Source organism: Panthera onca, chromosome B1, assembly GCF_046562875.1.
Source record: "Panthera onca isolate mPanOnc1 chromosome B1, mPanOnc1 haplotype 2, whole genome shotgun sequence".
Classification (NCBI taxonomy): Eukaryota; Metazoa; Chordata; class Mammalia; order Carnivora; family Felidae; genus Panthera; species Panthera onca.
In genome coordinates this window covers 145,266,163-145,285,927 of record NC_138342.1, presented here as the reverse complement: position 1 = coordinate 145,285,927, position 19,765 = coordinate 145,266,163, and the positions used below count along the sequence as shown (strand labels likewise).

Below are 19,765 nucleotides of genomic sequence, written 5' to 3'. Positions count from 1 at the left end.
GAGGAAAAGAGCCAGATGTAGTCAGATTACTAATTTATTCCAATTTTAATATAATAGGTGGTTAATATGAGGAAGAGAGGTCTTCCTTTCTCATGGTTGTTCTCACAGCAAAGTGAATGACCTCTTCTAAATACCTTCCTTATTTCTTACTGACAGCCTGGGGAGAAATACTAAATGGAACTGATGAAGTGAGGGCCAGGACCCTGGAGCGAAGGGCAGGGCAGCAAGGACAGTAAGGGAGGGACAGATGGGCTTCCTGATGTAAAATGGATGGTTTGTCCGTTAATGAGAGAAGCCACACAACTGTTTTGACCTGTCTTTTGACCTCAGTGGGTATGCTGATTGTGCAGGAGGAAGATCTTGTTTAGGGGCCCAATGGACCTAAATATTATATTGTCAGAGCTCTTCAACAGATAACAGGATTGATCTCTGATATTCATGAAAATGATCCTGGGCCTCCAAGAAAAATTTCGGCTACACAGAAGGGTAGACATTTCAGAACATTTCTATCATTATTACACTATTACCAATACTATTATTCTCCACCCCGTCCTGCCCACTTCTTTCCTCTTCTACTTCATTTTGGTGCTTAAGGGAATAGTGTCGGTTTTCTGGAAAGTTCACTTTTGTAGAATAGTACATTTTGTAAGGCTGATTTTTAAAAACCTTCACAGTAGCTTATTCATTAAAAAAGGCTAATAAAGATGGAAGACAGAGATGAAATAATATGAGGATGTGGTTCCTTTGAACTGAAAGGAGGTCGAGCTAGTAAAATGCTCTAAGTAGGAAAAAAGAAAGGTGGTGACTATGCACAATCTCAAGCTGCACCATCCCTCCTCCATGCTCCCCAAACCTTTTATAACAAAAACAATGCAGGAGACACAGAGATTACGGCCTCTGAGACACTCTGTGTTGGATGTTTGATTGCAGCTGTCGAACTACTGATTAGCTTTGTGTGAGCAGGATGTCTACTTGGTTCCCTCCACCTATTGAACACAGATAACTTTCTCAGCTGAAAAATAAATGCCAGGGCTTACATCGCTACTTAATATTTAGCCTTAAAACAGTAAATGCTGTTTTTAGAAATAAATGAATTGCTAGAGTTAATACTAGTCTGCCTCATTGAGAGCTGGATTCAAATCCTAGCTACAGTTTTGAAAAATGTTTCCAGAGCTCACAATTTTCTAAGTATATTAAACTGGTACGTCAGATAATTAGGATTTGAGGTTTTGCGGGCAATAGTATCAGTGATTAAAGCATTTCATTTTGGCTTAATTGTTAATGACTGAAGAACACTAATATTTTACAATTAAAATTATTGCATTGGTCAAACTTTTCAACAAATCTCAACAGCTTAAAAAAAAGAATTAGTTGGGGCACTTGGGTGGCTCAGTTGGTTAAGCATCTGACTTCAGCTCAGGTGGTGATCTCATAGTTAGTGGGTTTGAACCCTGCACTGGGCTCTCTGTTGCCAGAACTGAGCCCGCTTCGGATCCTCTGTCTCCCTCCCTCCCTCCCTCCCTCTCTCTCTTTCAAAAATAAACATTAAATTTTTTTTTTTTTAATGAATCAAATAGTTAATAAAATACAGCTAATATTCAGCACTTTCCATAAGCAGTAAACTTATCAAATTTCAGGATCAAAAACAACAGTATTTTGTATTTGAGTTAAATAATTTAACAGGTTAAATTAACAGGCTCTGGTTCAAGATGGTGACATATGAAGACCCTGAACTTACATGCTCCCACAGAAACACTGAACATACAGTTGCATATGGGATAATCTCCTGTGAGAAAAATTTAAAAAACGAGCCGAGCAACTCCTACACATCACACTAATGAGAAAAAAACCCCACACTGAAACAGGTAGGAGAGGATGAGACTTGGTCTCACCATAAACCCCAGCCCCCCCTGCCATGATCCCCGATTGGGAAGGAACTAGAAACTAGGAGATTCTCCCTGAGGAGTAAAGAGCTGCAACCCCATGTCACGGACCGCCCCCCCCCCCACTTTAAAACTTGCACCTGAGAGATGAGCCCCCAAAATTCTAGTTTTGAAAACCAATGGGATTCCCATCCACGAGATCCACAAGTCTATGGAGAGCTGGGAAACGGCACTAAAAGGGTTCACTCAGGGACACAACTCTAGGGGCCTACCTGCCACCATATTCTCCAGGGGTAGAAGTTCTGCCTCACTCCAGCTTACCAGCCTCTCCCCAAAAGAAGCTTGTACCCTGCAGTGCCTAATTTTCTGTGGCTGCCACCAGGGTGCATCTCTTGATCCCCCGACCTAGTGGCCAGCAAGACTTCCGTCTGCGGTTCCCCCAGAACTGTAACCAATGGAAAGAAAGTTCTTAGCCGGCCACCACCCCCAAGGCACAGGCAACAGAGCAAGGAACTCAGTCTATGAAAGGCCAATCAGCTTATCTTCACAGCTGCAGCCTGAGGGGCGGGCCTCTAATTAAACACACACCTAAGGCCCTACTATAATCCTATACAGAGACCTCAGCAGGCAGCTATTTTGGCATTCTCCCTGTGCCACGCTCCAAAGTGCCAGCATCTCCCAGAAGGGAACTTTTATATGTGTCTGGTGCCCCAGTTTCTGCGGCTGCCACCCAGGGAATGCATCTTGATTGCCTAGCTCTGGTGGCCAACAGACCCTGCGTTCCTTAGTCCCACAGAACTGTAAGAAATGGAGAGACAATTCTTGGCAAGCTACCATTCCCAGGGTACTGTGCACAGAGTAGACTAAAAAATATCCCCAGTCTTTCTGTAAAAGAGGTCTAATTGCTTGTCCCAGAGTTTCAGCCTGAGGAGTGGTCTTATGGTTTAGTACACATCTAAGTGCTCCTGAGATATACTCCAGGGACAGAGGCTGCTGAATGCATCTTTGTGTTCTCTTACTCCAGGTCACTGGAATTTCCTGGGGAAGAGTTTATACACTTATCTGGCATCCTGAGTTTTTTGAGATTGCTGCCCATAAGATGCCTCTAGAATACTTAGCTATCATGGCCAGTGTGACTTACTCTTGAAGTCCCACAATACTGCACCTATATTGCCATACTTTAAAAGTGGCTGTCTGAGGGTCTGGCTTCTAATCAGCCTGAATCTAGGTGCTAATATCCATCCTTTTGGGACACTGACAGGTCTTGGACACCCTCAACTACTGGGGGCTGCTAAAACAAAAGACGTTTGCTTAGGCAAAAACAAAGGCTTGAGAGACAACTAGGAGCTGGGGCAGCGTTGAATAATAAGGTTCATCTATGTGAGGCCACTCCTTCAAGAATGGGACAGCTGGATATTTTGTCTAATGAATAAAAACCTCAGCGAGACAAAGAAAATGAAGAAACAGAAAACCACTTCCAAACAAAAGAACAATATTTTTATATTTTTATATAAATATATATTATATATATAATTAAATTTAAAAATTTAATAATTTAAATTTTTAAATTTAAAATTTTAAATTTAAATTAAATTAAAATTAATTTAAATTTAATTAAATTTAATTTAAATTAATTAAAATTAATTTAAATTTAATTAAAATAAATTTAAATTAATTAAAATTAATTTTAATTTAATTTAAATTTTAAATTAATTAAAATTAATTTTAATTTAATTTAAATTTTAAATTAAATTTAAATTTTAAAAATTAATTAAAAAATTAAAAAATATATATTTTATATATTTTATAACCTCAGAAAAAGTCCTTAATGAAATGCAGAAAAATGACTTCCCTGATAAAAAGTTCAAAATAACTGTCATACAGATGCTTGCCAAACTCAGGAGAGGAATGGATGAGCACAGTGAGAACTTCAACAAAGAGATATAAAATGTATGAAAGTACCACAGAGAACTCAGAGCTGAGGAATACAATAACTGAACTGAAAAATACACTAACAGGGTTCAACAGCAGACTAGCTAGATGAAACAGAAGGCAGGATCAGTGAACTCAAAATTAGGGCTGTGGAAGTCAATGAATCAGAATAGCAAAAAGAAAAAATAATGAAAAAGAGTGAAGATAGCTTAGGGGATTTATGGAATAACATCAAGTGGACCAACAGTCACAATATAGGGATTCCAGAAGGAGAAGAAAGAGAGAAAGGGGAAGAACATTGAGGGAATAATCGTTAAAAACTTGCCTAATCTGGGGAAGGAAAATTCAGATATCTCCCAAGAGAGTTCCAAAAAAGATGAACCCAAAGAAACCCACTAAGACACATTTGTCAAAACAAAGGACAGAATCTTTTTTTTAAAAAAGTATTTATTTATTTATTTTTGAAAGAGAGAGAGAGAGTGCAAGTGGGAGAGGGGCAGAGAGAGAGGGAGACAGAGAATCCCAAGCAGGCTCCACACTGACAGCACAGAGCTCAATGCAGGGCTTGGATCCATGAACATTGAGATCATGACCTGAGCTGAAATTAAGAGTTGGATGCTCAACCAACTGAGACACCTGGGGGTCCAAAAGATAAGGACAGAATCTTACAAGCAGCAAAACAGCTTGTTGCATGCAGGTCAATAAAGGTAAATATACAGTAGAATTCAGAATCTAATGTTGGAAAAGTGATGGATTAATCACTTATAAAGCTAGTATGAAGATTAAAAGACAAAGACAGTAAAAACAACTATAGCTACAATAATTAGTCAGGGGTGCATAAAATAAAAGATATAAAACCCAAACCAAACAAAACCATAAAACATGGTGTAGTAAAAATGTGGAACTTTAAAATGCTTTCAAATTTAAGTTATCAACTTAAAATAGACTTATAAATATAAATTATTTTATGTAAGCTTCATGGTAAGCTCAAAGCAAAATCCTATAGCAGATACACAAAAGATAAAAAGAATGGAATGATGGCATACTACTACAGAAAATCACAAAATGATAAAGGAATAGAATAAGAAAAGAAATAAGGAACTATGAAACAGCCAGGAAACAGCAAAATGGCAATAAATACACACCTATCAATTAATGAAATGTAAATGGACTAAACTGTCCACACACAAGACACAGAGTAGCCAAATGGATTAAAAAACAATACCTATCTATATGGTGTTTATAAGAGATGCACTTCAGATGCAAGAACACACACAGACTCAAAGTGAAGGGAAAAGATAACGAAAGTGAAACCATGGAAAATGGAAACCAAAAGATATCTGGAGAGGTTATACTTATATAAGAAAAAATAGGTTTTAAAACAAAGACCATAATTAGAGACAAAGAAGGGCATTACATAATAACAAAAGGGTCAATCCAATAAGAATATATAACATCTGTAAATGTTTACATATCCAACATAGGAGAAACTAATATACAAAATAAATATTAACAAGTCTGTTAGGGAGAAATAAACAGCAAACCAGTAATAGTAGGGGACTTTAACACCTCACTTAAAACAATGGATAGGACTAGACAGAAAATAATAAGCAAACATCAGCCTCAAATGACATGTTAGACAAGACAGACTTAATAGATACATACAGAATATTCCATTCAAAAGCAACAAACATTTTTCTCAAGCACATATGGTACATTCTCCTCAATCAATAATACATTAGGCAACAAAACTAGTCTTAATAAATTTAAGAAGAGTGAAATTGAGCATTTTTTCTAATCACAATAGTATAAAAATAGAAATATATTACAGGCGAACTTGAAAATTTACAAATATGTGGAGATTAAACATAATGCTAGCGAATAACCACTTTGTCATAGAAGAAATCAAAAGAGAAATTAAAAAATACCTTGAGACAAGTGAAAAAAAAAACTCACACCAAAACTTATGAGATGAAGCACAAGTAGTTCTAAGAGTAAAGTTCATAGAGATAAATACCTGTATCAAGAAACAAACAAAACAACCTCAAACTGTCTAACTTTACATCTCAAGGAACTAGAAAAAAAAAAAGAACAAATGAAGCCCACAGTTAGTGAAGAAAGGAAATAACAAAGAAAAAGGAGGAAATAAATGATAATAAAGAGAATACAATGACAATAAAAAAGATCTATGAAACTATGAGCAGATTCTCTGAAACTAAAGAGAGATAAACTTTTAGCTAGACTCACCAGAAACAAAAAGAGAGGACTCAAATCAGAAATGAAAGAGGAGACATTAAAACTGTTACTACAAAAATACAAAAGATCAGAAGAGACTACCATGAACAATTATACATAACAAAATCTGACAATCTAGAAGAATGGATAAAGTCCTAGAAACACACAACCTACCAAAAAAAAATCAGGAAGAAAAAGAAAATTTGAAAAGACCAATCACTAATAAGGAAATTGAATCAGTAATCAAAAATATCCCAATAAACAAAAGTCCAGGACCAGATGACTTCTCTAGTGAATTCTACCAAACATTTAAAGAAGAATTAATACCAATCCTTTGTGGACTTTTCCAAATAACAGAAAGGACAGAAGACTTCCAAACTTATTTTATGAGGCCGGCACTACCCTCATACCAAAACCAGACAATGACACTCCAAGGAAAGAATTTCACAGACCAATATCCCTGAAGCATATAGATGCAAAAATTCTCAACAAAATTAGCAAACCAAATTCAACAATACCTTAAAAGAATCACATACCACAATCAAGTGGAATTCACATCAGGGATGCAAGATCGTTCAACATCCACAAATCAATCAATGTGATACACCATGTTAACAAAATAAAGAATAAAACTCAGGGAGCCTGGGTGGCTCAGTTGTTTAAGTGTATGACTTTGGCTCAGGTCATGAACTCACGGCTGGTGGGTTTGAGCCCCGCATCAGGCTCTGTGCTGACAGCTAAGAGCCTGGGGCCTGCTTCAGATTCTGTATCTCCCTCTCTCTCTCTCTCTGCTTCTTCCCCACTCACACTGTCTCTCCGTCTCTTAAAAATAAATATTAAAAAAAAAAAGACTCATGTGATCATTTCAATAGATGTAAAAAAAGAGTATTTGATAAAATTCAACAACCATTTATAATAACAACTCTCAACAAAGTGGCAGAGAAGACTGTACCTGAATATAATAAAGGCCATATATGTCAAGTCCACGGCTAACATAATCACAGGTAAAAGATCAGTAACAAGCAAGGCCCACTCTTGCTACTTTTATTCAACATAGTATTAGAATTCCTAGCTACACCAATTAGGCAAGAAAAACAAAAAAAGGCATCTAAATTGGCAAAGAAAAAGTAAAACTGTCACTATTTGCAGATGGCATGCTATTATATACAGAAAACCCTGAAGACTCTATGAAAAACTGTCAGAAATAATGAATTCATTAAAGTTGCAGGATACAAAATCAATATACGAAAATCTGTTACATTTCTATACACCAATAAACAAACTGTCTGAAAGAGAAATTAAGAAAACAGTCCCATTTACGAGTGCATCACAAAAGGCTAAAATACCTAGGAATGAATTCTTAAGGAGGTGAAGGGCTTGTCCACTGAAAACTATAAGGCACTGATGAAAAAACTGAAGAAGACAAATAAATGGAAAGATACCTTGCTCATGGATGGGAAGAACAAATATTGTTAAAATGTCCATATTACTCAAAGCAATCCACAGATTCAATGCAATCACTATCAAAAGTCCAATGCCATTTTTCACAGAAACAGAATAATCCTAAAACACTCTATAGAACCAAAAAAGACTCAATAGCCAAAGCAATCTTGGGAAAGAGGAACAAAGCTGGAGGTACCACACTCCCTGATTTCAAATTGTATAACAAAGCTATACTAACCAAAGCAGTCTGGTATTGGATATTAAAAAAAAGACACACAGAGCAATGGCACAGAATAGAAAGCCCAGAAATAAACCCATATGTAAATGGTCAATTAATTTATGACAAAGGAGCCAAGAATATACAATGGAGGAAGGAGAATTTCATCAATAAGCGGTGTTGGGAGAACTGGACAGTCACATGCAAAAGAATGAAACTAGACCACTATCTTACACCATACACAAAAATGAACTCAGGATTAAAGACATGACTGTACAACCTAGAAACATAAAACTCAGAGAAGAACACATGGTGGTAAGCTTCTTGACATCTTCACAATGATTTTTTGGATTTGACACCAAAAGCTGAAGTGACAAGAACTAAAATAAGTAAGTGGGACTACATCAAACTAAAAAGCTTTTGCACAGTAAAGGAAACCATCAACAAAATGAGAAGGTAATCCACTGAATGGGATTAAATACTTTCAAGTCTTATATTTGATAAGGGGTTAATATCCAAAATATATAAAGAGCTTATACAAATCAATAGCAAAAGAATAATCTAATGAAAAAATGGGCAGAGGATCTAAATAGACATTTTTCAAAGATGATATAAAGATAGCCAACAGGTACATGAAAAAGTGCTCAATATCATTAATCATCAGGGAAATGCAAATGAAAACCAGAATGAGTAGCACCTCATACCTGTTAGAACAGTCATTATCAAAAAGACAAGAAACAACAAGTGTTGGTAAGTGGAGAAAACAGAATCCTTGGGCACCACTGGTAGGAATGCAAGTTGGTGCAGCCATGAGGGAAAACAATTTGACGGTTCCTCCAAAATTAAAAATAGAACTAGCACACTGATCCAGCAATTCCACGTCTGGGTGTTCATCTGATGAAAATGGAAAAACTTAAAAAGATATACCCACTCCCACATTCACTGAGCATCATTTATAAAAAATATACCCACTCACGTTCACTGCATTATTTACAATAGCCAAGATATATAAATAACTTAAGTGTCCACCAATGAATGAACGGATAAAGAAAACATATATACACAGCAGGGTATTTTTCAACTATATAAAAAAGAAGGAAATCTTCCCGTTTGTGACAACATGGATGGGCCCTGACAGCACCATGGTACATGAAATGTATCAAAGAAAGACAAATACCACAGGATTCTAGTTACATATGGAATCTAAACAAGCAAGCAAACAAACAAACAAACGGGAAAAACCAAAACCCAAAACCGAACTTACAGATACAGACAACAGACTGGTAGCTGCCAGAGGCAGGGGATTAGATGGTGGGCAAAATGGGTGAAGATGGTCAAAGGATGCAAACTTCCAGTTATAAAATAAATGAATATAGATGTAAAATACATAGCTTCGTGACTACAGCTAATAATACTATTGCATATTTGAAAGCTTCTAAAAAAAAATAGGTCTTAGAAGTTTTTATCACAAGAAGAAAATTTTTCGTAACTATGCATGGTGACAGATGTTAACCAGATTTATTGTGATCATTTGCAGTATATAAATATTGAATAATTATGTTGCACATCTGAAATATAATGTTAAATGTCAATTATACCTCAATTTAAAAAAAGAGCTAAATTAAGGATACCAACAACCTATGCCTATATGAGGTCCTAAAAGCTTCTTTTAACCATAAGTTTCCATTTCATATGTAAGAAAATCCACTTTCTCTAGGTAAGACTGAGGAATTTCTACATAAGGTTTCTAATCTATCCCACCACTGAAATTGGAGTATCTAGTTACATGGCAATATTCTAGTTAGGACTATTCTTTTTGTGAAATCGCTTTAAAAAGCAAACCATGAGCTGTGAAGAATATACAGGCACACCATGTTTTATTGTGTTTTGCTTTCTTGCACTTTGCAGATACTGCCTTTTTTTTTTTTTTTTTTTTTTTTTTACAACTTGAAGGTCTGTGGCAATCCTGTGTTGAGCAAGTCTACTGGTGCCATTTTTTCCCAATGGTATTTTTCACTCCGTGTCTCTGTGTCACATTTTGGTAATTCTTGCAATTTTTCAAACTTGTTCATCATATATTCACACATTTCCTTTGTTATGGTGATCTATGATTTTTGAGGTTACTACTGTAACTTTTAGGGCACCATGAATACGACCATGTAAGAGAGGAAACTTAATGGATAAATGCTGTGTCTTGTGACTGTTTCACCCACCAGCCATTCATCCATCTCTTTCCCTCTCTTCAGGCCTCCCTATTCCCTGATATGTAACAATATTGAAATTAGACCAATAAATAACCCTACAATAGCCTCTAAGTGCTCAAGTGAAAGGTATAGTCACATGTCTCTCACTTTAAATCAAAAGGTAGAAATGATTAAGCTTAGTGAGAAGGTATGTTGAAAGCTGAGACAGGCTGAAAACTAGGCCTCTTGCACCAAATATTTAGCTAAATTGTGAATGTAAAGGAAACGTCCTTGAAGGAAATTCAAAGTGCTACTCCAGAGAACACTCAAGTAATAAGAAAGCAAAACAGCAATGATATTGCTGATATGGAGAAAGTTTTAGTGGTCTGGAGAGATCAAACCAGCCACAACATTCTCTTAAGCCAAAGCCTAATCCACACCAGGGCCCTAACTCTCTTCAAGTCTATGAGGGCTGTGAGAGAGGTGAGGAAACTGCAGAAGAAAAGTCTGAAGCCTGCAGATGTTGGTTTATAAGGTTTAAGAAAAAAGGCTGGCTCCATAACATCAAAGTGCAAGGTGAAGCAGCAAGCACTGACACAGAAGCTGCAGTAAGGTTTCCAGAAGATCTAGCTAAGATATTTGATAAAGGTGGCTGCACTAAACAACAAATTTTCAGTGTACATGAAACAGTCTTCTATTGGAAGAAGATGCCATCTACTACTTTCATAGTACAGAGAAGTCAATGCCTGTTTTCAAGGCTTCAAAAGACAGGCTTTCTTGTTAGGGGCTAATGCAGCTGGTGACTTTAAATTGAAGCCAATGATCATTACCATTAGAAAATCCAAGGGTTCTCAGGGAGCCTGGGTGGCTCAGTCGGTTAAGCATCCGACTTCGGCTCTGGTCACGATCTCATGGTTAGTGAGTCTGAGCCTCGCATTAGGCTCTGTGCTGACAGCTCAGGGCCTGGAGTCTGCTTTGGATTCTGTGTCTCCCTCTCTCTGCTCCTCCCCCACTCACACCCTGTATCTCTCAAAAATAAATAACCAGTAAAAAAAAAAAAAAAAAAATCCTAGGGTTCTCAAGAATTATGGGAAATCTACTCTGCCTGTGCTCTATAAATGGAACAAGTCCAAGATGATAGCACATCTGTTTAAAACATGGATTACTAAATATTAGAAGTCCATTGTTGAGACCTACCCTGAGACCTGCTGAAAGGAAAAGATTCCTTTCAAAATATGACTGCTCATTGATAATGCATCTGGTCACCCAAGAGCTCTGATGGAGATGGACAATGAGATTGATGCTGTTTTCATACCAGCTAACACAACATCCATTCTGTAGGCCATGGGTCAAGTATTTTGGACTTTTACGTCATGTTACTCAAGAAATATGCTTCACAAGTCTAAGGCTGCCACAGATAGTAATTCCTCTGATGGATCTGGGCAAAGTAAATTAAAAACCTTCGGGAAAGCTTCACCATTCTAGATTTCATTAAGAATATTTATAATTCATGGTAAGAGATAAAAATACCAACATTAACAGGAAGTCTGGAAGGACTCTGAGGGGTTCAATGGAGGAAGTAACTGCAGATACTGTGAAAAAGGCAAGAAAACTAGAATCGGAAGCCTGAACATGTGGCTAAATTGTTGCAATCTTGTGATAAAACCTGAATGGATGAGGAGTTGCTTTTTATGGGTGAGTAAAGAATTTCTTGGGGCACCTGTGTAGCTCAGTCGGTTAAGTGTCTGACTCTTGATTTTGGCTCAGGTCATGATCTCACAGTTTCATGAGTTCAAACCCTGCACTGGGCTCTGCGCTGACAGTGAGGAGCCTGCTTGGGATTCTCTCTCTCCCTCTTTGCCCCTTCCCCACTCACACTCTCTGCCTCTCTCAAATAAAATAAAACTTAAAAGAAAGTGTTTCTTGAGATGAAATCTACTACTGGTGAAGAGGCTGTGAAGATTGTTGAAATGACAACAAAGGACTCAGAATATTACATAAACTTAATAAAGCAGTGGGGGGCTTTGAGAGAATTAACTCCAGTTTTGAAAGAAGTTCTACAGTGGGTAAAATGCTATCAAACAGCATCACCTGTTACAGAGAAATCGCCCCTATAAGGAAGAGTCAATCCATGAGGCAAACTTCACTGTTGTCGTATTTGAAGAAATGGCCACAACCACACCAAAGTTTAGCAACCCCCACCCTGATCAATCAGCAGCCATCAACATCAAGACAAGACCCTCTACCGGCAAAAGGATTACAACTCTCTGAAAGCTCAGATGATGAGCTTTTTAAGAAATAAGGTATTTTAGCATTTTTTAGCAATAAGATACTTTTAAATTAAGGTATGTACATTGGTTGTTGTTTTTTTTTCAGACATAATGCTATTTAAGTCTTAACAGACTATAGTGTAATCATAACTTTTATATGCACTGGGAAACCAAAAAATTAATTTGAGTCTCTTTATTTGCAGTATTTGCTTTATTGCAGTGGTCTGGAACCAAACCTGCAACATCTCTGGAGTATGCCTAAACTGTCAGATGACAATAAATAAATCTATATAATATACATTTTAATGTTCTGATGAATCAAATTCTAAATCAGTTTAATACTTTGATTTGCCTTTAGATAGTTTCTTCTTAACAACTGAATTAGTGGGGCACCTGAGTGGCTCAAATGGTTAAGTATCTGGCTCTTGATATTGGCTCAGGTCATGATCTCACCATTGATGGGTTCAAGGCACTTATTGGGTTCAGCACTGACAACATGGAGCCTGCCTGGGATTCTCTCTCTCCCTCGCTCTCTGCCCCTCCCCCACTTTCCTGGGTGCAATCCCTCTCTCTCTTTCAAAATAAATAAATAAACTTAAAAAACAAAGAACTGAATTAGGATTAAGAAAAGGGAAGAATTGTACTTTGTGCTCATGTTTACTTTTGGAACCATTCTTAAACACCCTATGCTTTTTTGAATTTTCTGGTCATGATCCTGGTCTGAAGTAACCTTTCTACACACACCTGGCATGATTCTGAACTTCTAGTGATGTTGTCTGGCTTAGCAGCAGAGAAGAGTGGAGGAGTGTTTGGCTTTTTCCAAGAAAAGGCTACTGGATTCCTTCACTGTCAATTCAGGTTGTTCTGGGTTTATCCCAAATAACACATATTCATTTTCTTTTTGTGTATAATGATTCAAGCTGTCTCCAGATCATCTCCAGATTTGATTCTCAAGTTATATACTAGTTATATCTGCCTCTAAGTCAGTCAAATACCTAACAGGAGGGGAAAAGGAAAAGTGGGAACTTTAAGAGAATGGGAAAGAAAAGCATTAGTTTGTAGGAAATTCTGTACACATGATATTGTAGAATAGGGATTTCTTGGATGCCAGACACTTGGATAGAAATTCTAGGTATATTTTATTTTGCACAGTTCTTTGTCATAGGAGAAGATGTCTCCAGGCCTCGGCACATTTACAAACATCTCCCTAATGAAATCTCAGTTGGTTATTAAAATAAAATGTTTTGAAGGCTCCAATATTTCAAAGCAGAAAGCATGGTGAGTATGAATTTTCAGCCTTTAGCCGTGAGTATGTAACATATCACACAAAATGGTCTGTCAACACTGATTTCTGCATGGCTGCATATCTAAGCTTATACAAAAGAACAAGATGTCTATCAACATTTTGTAGCCTGACATCTGTAGCCTACTATTATCACTACCCCCATTTCTGATATTTAGCCCACTGGAGTTAATACGTATACTGTCTAGGAACCCTAGGGTGATTTGAATGAAAACAAAAACTTCTCCTAATTGGTCAGTGGTTTTTCTGTTAATATATTTTTTTCCCTTACCATCTTTTTAAGGTAGAGAAAGGAAAAAAGAATATAAAGAATTCACTTGTAGTTTTTTGCAAGTTTTGTGAGTTGCTTATTTCAGAAACTTTTTATATGTAAGGTAACAATGGATTTATTGTTAACATTCTCTTATAATAACAAAACAATGATAGCTAATATTAGCTGAGTACTTGCCCCATGGTATGTTCTAGGACAGCACATTATTTCACATGACCACCATCCTATGGAGTAGGTACTGTCATAATTCCCTTTTACTGAAGAAGAAACTTAGGGGCAGTGGGATGCTTATCCAAGGTCACCTCGTTTGTCAGTGGTAGAGATTCTGTCTCTGTCCTATACTGCCTTCTGAGGCAGAAAAAAATCTTCCTTTAAAAAGAAGGTCCATTCTACATAGCAAAGGAAATAATGAGACTAAAATGCGATCTATGGAATAGGAGAAGATATTTGAAAATGACATACATATCCAGTAAAGGGTTAGTACCCAAAATATATAAAGACTTATAAACTCAACACCCCCAAATCAAATAATCCAATTAAAAAGTGGGCAGAAGACATGGACAGAAATTTTTCCAAAGAAGACATACAGATAGCCAACAGACACATGGAAAGATGCTCAATATCACTCAACACCAGAGAAATGCAAATCAAAACTACAATGAGATGTCACCTCACACCTGTCAGAATGGCTAAAATCAACAACACAAGAAACAACAGGTAGGTGTTGGCAAGGATATGACGAAAAAGAACACACATGCACTGTTGGTGGGAATACAAACTGGTGCAGCCACTCTGGAAAACAGTATGGAGGTTCCTCAAGTTAAAAATAGAACTACCCTATGATCTAGCAATTACACTACTGGGTATTTCCCCAAAGATTACAAAAACATGAATTTAAAGGGATACATGCACCCCAAGGTTTATAGAATCATTATTTACAATAGCCAAGATATGGAAGCAATTAGAGTACCCAACAGTTGACGAATGGATAAGGAAGAGTTGTATGTATATACAATGGAATATTAATCAGCCACCAAAAATAATGAAATCTTGCCATTTGCAATGACACGGATGGGGCTACAGAGTAAGATGCTAAGTGAAATAAGTCAAAGAAAGACAAATACCATATGATTCCAGTTATATGTGGAATTTAAGAAACAAAACAAACAAGGGAAAAAGAGAGGGAGGGAGAGAAAGAGAAAGGAGAGAGAGAAAAACCAAGAAAAATACTCTTAATTACAGAGAACTGATGGTTACCAGAGTGAGTGGGGGATGGCTGAAATAGGTGATGGGGATTAAGGAGTACATTTGTTATGAGCAGTGAGTGACATATAGAATTGGTGAATCAGTATATTGCGCACCTGAACCTAATATAACATGTATATTAACTATACTTGAATTTATTTTTTTTTATTTTTTTATATATATTTTTTATAGTCGAATTTTAATAATTAAAAAAGAAGGTCCAAAGCCATAAATTGGCATCTATTTAAAAATGGTGGACTGAGGGGCGCCTGGGTGGCTCAGTCTGTTGAGCGTCCAACTTTGGCTCAGGTCATGATCTCACTGTTCATGAATTCGAGCCCTGCATCGGGCTCTGTGCTGACAGCTCACAGCCTGGAGCCTGCTTCGGATTCTGTGTCTCCCTTTCTCTCTGCCCCTCCCCTGCTCATGCTCTGTCAAAAATAAAAAAAAAATTTTTTTTAAATAAAAATAAAAATGGTGACTGAATAGATGCATTTATTTTTGCTCATTCCCTTAAATCCTAAATAAAGGTAGGGGGGAGGGAGGCAGAGAGAGAGAAAGAGAGAGAAAAGAAGTAAAATGTTGTAAGTTCATTGGAATAAAAAGTGAATGGATGAGTTGTCATCAAGTTAGCAGGAGTGGAAAATGGAAGTCTAAGTGCTACAGAAGGTGAAGCACACAAGAAGGAAGCTAACTTGAGCAACAGAAAACTTGATCACTAGAATCCTCTGAAGGTGGGAGAAAGGGATGGAGCTGAATTTAAGAGGATTGGTTCAAAGTCTGTAGGAGACCAGCCATCTCCACTCATCCCCCTACTCTTGCAGCTGGTCCACCATTCCTCCTCCACCATGTTAGGAGACAGGAGGCTTCCATTATAGAGTCACAGAGCCAGTGGGAAACAGATCCAGAAACACCTGGTACAACAGAATGAAGATGCAAAAGAAGAGGTTGAAAATGAGGACACAGAATTAAATGAATGCATCTACTAAATGATGAAAGACAGCCCCTTCCCCTCTTCAGCTCCCAAATTCTGTCCACTGAGCAAATACCAGTCCTGTCCACAGTTTCCCAAGGAAGGAAATCGAGTGCCTTTCTTTCTGGCACAACTGATTAACCTCTGAGAAAAGACCTATAGATATTAGCATCTGGGGTCCTTGTTCAATCTTAGGGTAATGCCTACCAGCTGACAAATCCCAACCAATCACAGTTCCCAGTCAATTTGTTGGTGCCAAAGACCCTCAAACATGAAATTCAGTCCAAATAAATACTGAGAAGAAAAGGAACTTGAATAGAGAGAATACATGGAATGGAGTGAGCGAGCTAAATTATAACAACAGTCACCCTACTCCAAAAAAGTAAACTCCAGTGACTGACATCAGTAAAGAGATGGATGCCATAAAAAAATTAGAGAATGAAAGAAAGTCTTGGGGAAAAAATAAGACAAATAAATTCAGCAGAACATTTGGAAGACAAAGGTGAAGAGATCTACAGAAAATGCAGTGAAAATTGGCAAGAAAACGAAAACATCAGTTTAGGAGTTCTAGCATCAGGGTAACATACAAGTTTCAGGAAGAGAGGACAGAGAAAGTGAAGAGGAAATAAAATATAATAAGGAAAATTTTCCTGAATGTATACATAGCTTTAAGATTGAAAGGGCCACTAAATATCCTCTACCGTATCTGAAAAATACTGTATATCTTCGAAGAAACTTCAGGGTACCAGGGATAAAGAGAAGATTTTATGTATTCTAGGAGGAAAAAAAGTCACACACAAAGGACCAGAAGGCAGACTGTCACTGGACTCCTCAAACACAAGAAACTATAAGAATCTAAAGCAATTCTTTGAAAATTCTTGGGCCAAATCTAGAATTCTAAACCCAGCCAAACTATCACTTCAGTGTGAGGATAGAATAAAAAATTTTTCAGAGAAGTAGGGTCTACACTTGATCTTAGCCAAAAGGCCGAGAAGCGATTAGAAGTAGGGTCTAAAAAAGACTTTGTCCTACACTCTTTCTCTGAGAGCTACTGGAAGGTGTGCTTCTGGTAAATAAGAGAATAAAACAAAAAAGTGAAACAGATGGCCTTTAGGAATCAAGTGAGCTGGCCTAGGAAAAAAGGGGAAAACCACTTCCAGGATGACACTTAAGGGAAGTTTTAGGGTACCAGCTGTATGGCTGTGCGCTAAGCCTTGAGACGGTCAAGAAGGGGCAGAGGATGGGGAATTCCAAGAGGGAGACCTTCTGCATTTCAGAGACACTCCTTTTGCAGCAGGAAGATGTCATGAGAAAAACAATATTTAAGAAGATGCTGACTAGGGGCACCTAGGTGGCTCAGTCGGTTAAGCATCCAACTTAGGCTCAGGTCATGATCTCCTGGTTTGTGGGTTTGCTGGGCTCTGTGCTGACAGCTCAGAGCCTGGAGCCTACTTTGGATTCTGTGCCCCCACTCTCTCTGTTCTCCCCCGCTCATGCTCTGTCTCTCTCTCAAAAATAAACAAACTTAAAAAAAAAAAGGCTGACTAGGTGCACTGATGGTCCCAATGAGGCCCGACCAAAAACAGAAAAACAAAAAAAAAAACAAACAACCAAAAACAAAACAAAACAAGACCAAGACTGGAAAATAAAGCAGAAATGTGCCAAATATGTCAATAATAATTAATAATGATCGCTTGTATTTGTACAAAGCCTCTGAAGTAATTTTTTGTACTAAAGGAATAATCCTTTATTTTAAAATGTCATATCAATATGAAACATGACCAGGTTACATAACCAGGAGCAGTAAGAGTTTCTGGAGAAAAAAAAAAATGTCAAAAATGTTTACTTGTCCTAAATACAGGATGACAACAATGGCTTCTATCAGAATAAATATCCAAACTATTACTTGCCTTTATTAGGGGTGGAGTGCTTGGTTCAAGGTAAAATCTCTTGGCTTATGACTGTATATAGTGGTTTCTCAATTTTTATAAATTCCATGATAATCCTATTCTACCTTTAAACAGTGTACTGAAGCACATGCTGAATTCACCAGAACCTAGAAATGAGTAGTTTGTTTCCTAGAATAAAAAATACTGATGTTTATAAATTTCCTCTGAAAATAGATCATGGAGGAAATTTGACATGAGGGGGGAAAAAAGACCTATTCATCTGGGCTTATATCTGACAGACTGCTCATAAACCAAGGGGAATGCAGTTAGCAAGAGGAACATGTCTATTTTCTCATATCATCTGAAATTTACTTATTCTTGTTGACCTGGAGTATATAATTCAGACTGATATGGATCTGGAAGAAGGACATGAATTCAAAATTTTCATTTATACATCCGTAGACATCTACAAAGTTGGGGTAACTTCTGGTCCCTTTTCAGAGGTTACACTCTTACGAAAATGTCAATTTAACTCAAACCAACCTCCCACCCAGCCCCATGACACAGACTTGGAGTCGCAGCATGGGCTCCCCCCAAATACTCCAGATTCTCAGATGTCTCCCACTAGCATGGACCCTTTGCATTCTCCTCACTCCATCCAAATCCAGATGTCTATGTTTGATGCCCTGAGCTGGACCTAGGTTCCAGTCTGCTTATTTGCCTGCCTGCATTTCATCTACTCCAAGATCTTCCCGTATGAGAAGACAGCAGATCAGCTACAGCACCAGATACAAGCAAACGCAGAACTGCCGCTTATGGGATAGCACCAGGCAGAACTGTAGAGTCAACAGCTTTTGTTCATTAGTTATGATGCAAAATAACAACATGCAAATTTCTCTCCAGCTAACAGCATGGTGAAATGGGGACGGGGTCCCTCAAGTAAAAGGATGTTCTGGAGCCATCCAGTTGCTTTTAGAAACCTCTGCCAATTTTTGGTAAAAACAAAAAATTCTTTATTTCTAATAAGGCAGCTGTTTAGTATCAGAAAAATTTAATGACACAACTAAATATAATTCTGCTTTCTAATGGTAGAATAATTAGAACAAACATGCAGTGAAACTCCTGATGTTATTCCAGAATGCTTCATCATGAATAATCCTCTCCTCTATGTGAAAAGTTGCTTTGTGGTAGAATACAAATAAATGTGAACATTTCGCATTTCTTTTAAAGGATGCCCTTTGAAGAAAGCAAGAGCTATGAAGGAAAGAAGGGCACAAGACATGAAAACACAATCATCCAGAGCAAGGATTTACCTCTGTGGCTAAAAGTATTTGGAAGTCCAAACTATAAACTCTGTTTTAGAAAGTACAGAGAAGAAAAGACGTTTTTACTTTGCAGTGCTTTGTACTGAGGCCATCTTTTATGGCTTTTTTTTTTTTTTTTTTTTTTTGCTATAAACATTGCATTTAATGATACATTCCTGAAACCAGATGGCATATGAACTATTTCAACAAAGAAAAAAACAAGGACAAGAAAATATTTTGCGGTCTTTCCAAAAATCTTTCACAACCTTCACATTTAATGGCAATTACTAGGAAAGCAGCAAGTTTAAAATTATAGCTGAGGCATATAATTACCCATATTTGACCTATTTACAAACTCTTTTGAAGAAAAAGAATACCAGATAGCTGCACCTACTCTTTTTGGTTCCTGACATATATAATGAAGCAAAAATATTTGGATGGTAGGTTAGTGATTCCACGGTTCTACTAGCCTCATATCAGGAGGCTTGCAGCTGGAGTCCCTCACTACCTACTGTAGATACATACATCATTCAACTTAAATAAAAAAACAGATGTAAAGAACATTGTGAAATGGAGGAGGGCACAGAGCAAATACATTTCTAAGGTTTCTGAATTGA

General features: G+C 37.3%; 1 protein-coding gene and 1 pseudogene across 4 annotated transcripts in view; both read right to left on the bottom strand.

Annotated features, from left to right (window-relative positions):
• PALLD (palladin, cytoskeletal associated protein) overlaps window positions 1–19,765 on the bottom strand; it is a 406,473-nt gene that overhangs the window by 168,208 nt on the left and 218,500 nt on the right. The window lies entirely within an intron of this gene.
• Window positions 16,790–16,954, bottom strand: LOC132693515 (U2 spliceosomal RNA; annotated as a pseudogene).